Consider the following 6,000-nt stretch of genomic DNA (forward strand, 5'->3'; position numbering starts at 1 on the left):
CTTTATAAAACAGGGCATCTTGCAATATCGGCATAATACCCCGTAATTCATGTTCTCATTGCAGTCCAGTTGTGACATCTCTACTCACTTGTGATACTCTCACTAAGAAAATCGCACCACGCTCCGTCTGCAGTAGCTTATTGCAGTTGCTTGGAGAGGCCACAGTGGCTGGTGCTAGACTTGGCCCAGAGCAGAATGCCAGCTGCCTCTGGAGCACCCAGGGAACTACTACATTTTAAGATTACTTCTCTGGCACTTTACAGATTTACAGTGGCATGACTGATTAACTGAATGCTCTTAGATCCACTCTTCAGAACCAATGATGAGACGCCATCTTGTCCTCCATCTTTGCCAAGTGCTTCCCTACCCGGGGTGCCAATAGATGCTTGCCTGGGAAGGTGGGGTTGTTTCTCCTATCGTAATACATTAGTTCATTCTACTTCCCCAGGCAGGCCACATTATTACATTGGTTTGGAGGGACCTTTGGCGGCCCAACAGGCAGGATGAGATTGTTTTGGTGGCATCTGCATTGCAATCATCCATGAACAACATAATAGGGAGCAGGCTGCTGTGAATACGAGCTGCTGCATGTGTACCTATCCCCTAACCGAAGGCATCGATCAAGGTGCAGACCACTTTGTTTAAGGGCTTCCTATTGCGCCCGGGATGCATCACGCAAGGGCGCAACAAAGCCTACATTTCAGGGGGTGGGGAGCTAAGTGGTGATGGGATGGGCCACTTCAGAAAACAGTCAGGGCAAACTTGGAGGCTCCGCCCCCACTGTTCTATCCCCCCATGGTCTGGTGTGGGGACCAACTATCAAATAGTACATTTTAAAGCACAATATGCAGAGAGGCGATGGAAGCCTTTCTCGAAAGTAGCAGATTTAAATTGCAGAGGAGCAGCTGAATGCGTCTTCAGGAAGTCCCGCCCCCATCCTTCCTATATGCTGGAAGCCAGAGATCGCGACATGCACAACACCAGTGATATTGCCTATTCCGCAGAGAGCCTTCGAGAAAAGCTATCCATTGAGAAAACCATATCTGATGTATCCCCGTAGTGATGCCAATCTCTTGTAAAAGATCCCTGAAGGAATATGAAGATGAGAGAAAGGGAAGTGATGACATCACAAGAAGCGAGCGTGATGCACTGAGAAGAGTGAACTGGGGGAGTCGCTCCAGCCCTTTAAGACAAGGTAGCAATACTATGAGATGAATGGTGATGCAGAAGTTACTCAAACATCAATAATCGAAAAGGTTGACTGTTTTAATATCAATTATCTGAATCAGGGAGTACAACGGACGTCTCACTACCTGGTCTCTCAATGATTCTCATAACAAACATCGTACTTATAGTAAAAACTCATCATTGATGACGTTAACCTACTATTCACTAATGTCATCCTACGTGACAAACTACAAAAACCTACTGGCAACTGCCATTGGGTCTTAGGGAACATCTAAGCATATGTTCCATACTAGTCTAAGAGAGTGATATGATCCTCAACATCAAGTGGGACAACTAAGCCCTCCCCTTAAACAGGTCACTATGAACATCACTAAACACACAACGCCCCATTGGATATTCAAACTATAGGGCCCTCAATTATGCGCCCCCCTGAAATTGGTTGGCACTCTTACATCTGTCAGTACTTTTTCACCTATGTTAGCAGCATGCAGGCTAGACTTCCAGGTGCTGGTGAGCTGGTCATAACGATAGCTTCACACCAAATAGCATATCATCTATCATCACCTCAGCGGTCTTCTCTCAATTAAGGCTTTGACCTTGTCCTTGGAAATTTTCTTTGCTCTGGAGAATTTAGGGGAATAGAGGTACGCGCTGCCTCCATGCGTAGGGGTGATTTGTCTTGTTTATCCAACTTCATCCTTCCACGTGACTGAAGACCACAAATTTGAGTTCTGGTGTATTTAAAATACTATTTTTTAAAAGACCTCTGATATCTTCCTTGTTTTTGTCCATGTCTTCTGAACAGGAGTTTCGTTCTTTCACACGATTGCAACTAATGTCTGTCCATGCCAGTACAATATGACCTTGGCTTCTTGGGGCTGATCCAGTTTCACCTTTCCGAGATTTGCTTCTGTAATTCAATTGCTTTTTCAACTGCAACACACTGGAAATGATGCCTTTCTTTTCTGGTCTAGCTCTGCTATAACATGTAGTGGAATCATCCATTCTGTACTTGCTCCTATATGTATATATGTGTTGGTGCATGCTGCAACCTATTCACTATAAAGCTAGCCTCAAGAATACTTTGTCTGCTTGCGATTCTGTGTATATGTACACGTGTAAAATGACTTGATATCTTCATTGTTTCTGTAGCATACGTTTCTTCATCTTGAGCCCAAGATGTCGCTTATCATTGATACTATCTTGATGCCTTATCGAATATCTTCATTCTCATGTCCCTGCATCTCTTCTATGTACGTTAGGCTTGCTTTGTGTGATGTCACAATTCCGGTCTTTCATTCATTGGTCCAGTTTCTTCTGGGATTTCTTTCAAATGGCCATCATACTGTCGTGTATGCAGGTATGGCTTTCTTGATGGGAACCTTGCCTCCAGGATTCTCCTTGGTATCTGTATTTTCAATGGTACTGAACGTGTCTCACACTTTGGTTCCCAACATGTAGGCAATATGGGCGAGATGGTTGAGGTGGGAATACCTGGCTCCTTCTCTACACCCCCCCTGCGCGATTCATCGACCGCTCTCCCATCACCCTTCACGTATAGACATCCTCTTATGAAGAAATGCTTTTTTGGGATCCATATCTTTATGACTCCTTTCAGGCATCCATGTGATTTCATATGCTCATCCTTGTTCCAAGTCATGAGCCTGCACTGTCCACTTGATCCATCTTCCCACATACTTCTTATGGTTCTTTGGAAACAGGATCTTAGTTCCCTCAGGTGCATGGATTCTGGCCTTCACAATGTCTCTGATTTCTTCATCTGTCAGATCTCTGGCCTTCCATCCTGATTCAACATTGGTCATGATTTTCATGCCTATGGCTTTCTTTGCAGTCTTTTTGCATTGTGAGATTATTATCATAATCATACAGAACCCAAGCAACACCATCACGATCAGGACTCCAAGGAACTTGAACATGTCTGCCATCCATTGTGCATCCCAAGAAAAGATCGATCCAAACCAGCTATCGTCAGCAATGTTTTCCACTTCATCTATCATCTGGATGTGTAGTTTCGTCAGCATCTCTATGGCCTCTGTTAAAGTCCCATTCTCGCCATCATGAGAAGGTATGAATGTGCAACATGATTCCCCAATTTTTGCACAAACACCTCCATACGTAGCTTTAATCATGTCCAGGACATATCTATTCTGAAGAGTCATCAGTCGTACGGCTCTCATTTCTTCCCTGATAGCATTGAATGCCTTTATGGTAGTGTTGATTGTCTGCAGCAACTCCCATCTGGTAAATGTGTAGCCATTTAGTATTTGCTCCAACCTGGATTTGTGACATGAAGATAATCATGAATATCTACGAAATCTGCCTGAACAGCCTGTGCTCATATGGGATGGAGTGAAAAGCTTCTATTAACTTGGCTGAGAAATAGTTCTCTCTCTTCATTCGATTTATCAGCTCCACAGATCTCTTCTTTCTCAGGTGAGCATCTGCTTTAGGAAAGCTGTCAATATGCAGGTCCCTTTTAGGAATCACCTATGCTGGAACATGGACATTTACTAGTGAGCATCATCCTCCCCAATACTTGGGTAGCTTCATATAAACTCTGGATCCACAAGCCCAGTAGCGATCCATGATTAATGCTGTTCCAATTTTAATTCCTGGTACATCAAATATTCAACCACAGTTTTCATTCTCTCTGACTTTTCTTGTGCCACAGTTTCTGAAGCACAGATTTGCACTTCCCAGAGGCACTATCTGTAAAGGTCCTCCTTTATCTACGACCCATGTCAGTAGTTTAGCAAGGCTTGGCCATAGAGGCTTACATCCATTCTGCACTATGTCAGTGGTTGGCTGATAAAAAACAATGACCACCCAGGCTCTGTATATTACCACCCCTTCTTCCCATCCATCTGGTGATAACACCGATCCCCAAATCTGCATCTGGCCTCTGTTCTTCCATCTATGAATTTCTTCTGCAGATTTTCCTGGACTTTCAAGTCTTCTCTTTACTTCCCATCTGATTCCAGCTCCTTTCACTCCAGGCTTTTCACATCAGATCACATGATTCTTAGTGTGCATCCTATTTCCTGTCTTTGTGTCTTGGACATAATAATTTTCATATGGATCTGTCCCTTCAGATGCCCATTCGAGATAGGTTGTTTGGCCCATGAACTGACCTCTTTGAATGGCAGAGTGCTATGTGCGATAGACATTGTGCTCTCTGGACTTCTTTTTCAATAGCTATGAAGATTTTAGACTTCCCCATGCTATAAGGCAGGAGTGCACATTCAAAGCATTCCTCCTTCGAGGTCCTCCTTCCCAAGATAACTTATGTTATTCCCCCAAATGTGGTTTACTATCCAGGTAATCTTTTAACTCATGATCATCCTCCCTAGCACTTCTCTTTGGTCTCATTCTTTTCTTGTGGGCTTCTATAATCATCTCATGAAGTATGTCAGTATAATTCCTTCTTACTGGACTAATCAGAGGAACATTTGTCAGTGAGCTTGGTGTCTTTACATGTGCTCCTTGCATAGGAGAACATTCCAAAAGACTCTTCTTATCCTGATGCCTTCGTTTGGCAGCAGAGAATGAGGGCCATAGGGAGTCTGCTATAACCTCCATAAGTGACCTCCCTCCACAAGGTAACCCAGGTTTATCTATTTCCGGGCTAGGTGCTTTCACATGTACTTCCAAAGTAGGAACAATCACATAAGGTCTCGTCTGACTTGTAGTTGCCAATCTGCACCCTCTTTCTGCATAGGAAGATAAACAGGAATCTTTTCTCTGTTTGGATTCACATAGTAAGCAGTGCACACTGTAAGTGAGAGTAGTATCACTATAAACAAAATGCATGTTTTGGTTTAAACTTATTATTATTGTTTAAAAACAAAAACTTGTTTTAAGTATTCCGTTTCTAATTTGAACGGTTTTTAAATTAGATTTAGCCTATTAAGGATTTTCTGGTTTTCCCTGCATCTGACCTCTGTTTTTGTACTTGCCTGATGTTGATTTCGTTATGATAGATCTCTTTGTGAAACAAAATTCTTTTCGCTGATTGTGAAAGGTTTGTAATAAACCAAATACACTTAATAAAAAAAAATAAAAATGCATGTGTAAATGACGTACAAGCAAGCCCACTTCTTACAACAATAGCTTCTTGCACATCATGGAGGTCTCTCGTTGTTGGCCATTACATTGTTACTATTGACGCTGCCCATTCTTATTTTTTTTTAAGGAAGGAAAAAACCATTCTTAATCTGGCAACATCATGAAATATTCTGGAAGCTGCTGAGTCTGCTCCACAAGTTTCTCGATCAGCTGGCTGCTGCTGGATGATTAACAAAGTTCCCAATGAAGACAATGGAATCGTCCTTTCACCAGATTAAATTCGGATGCTGCCCCAGCAAGAAATAAAGTACTTTAAACAGTAGACTTTTGGATCTCTTCCCTCGAAAGTCTCATTCAGGATGTCCTCAGTGTTCTCTCAGAATACAGGCTGACTTGTTCAATGATGTCTCGTAACAACTCATTAAGTGCCACGTTATTCCTCAGTTCTCTCAAGAAGATGTGAACATCAGTTTGTCTTCATACCAGATGCAGGCATTCCTAAATCAAATACTAGAACACCATGCCAACCAGTCTATGCGCATTGTCAGCTGATAGGGGTAGGGGCATTTGTGTTTTCCCCACTATACTCAGGAAGCTGGAGAACTTGCTCAATTACAGCTGTGAGCAATCTCCTCACAATTGGACCAGACTTAGAATCATTCAGGAAATGATGACCGTCAAAAGTTCTCCCCACCAGCGCAGTGCAAGAATGAATAATGTAGATAA

The sequence above is a fragment of the Ambystoma mexicanum genome, chromosome 10 (assembly GCF_040938575.1).
Source record: "Ambystoma mexicanum isolate Mex_15411 chromosome 10, UKY_AmexF1_1, whole genome shotgun sequence".
NCBI classification, from domain to species: Eukaryota; Metazoa; Chordata; class Amphibia; order Caudata; family Ambystomatidae; genus Ambystoma; species Ambystoma mexicanum.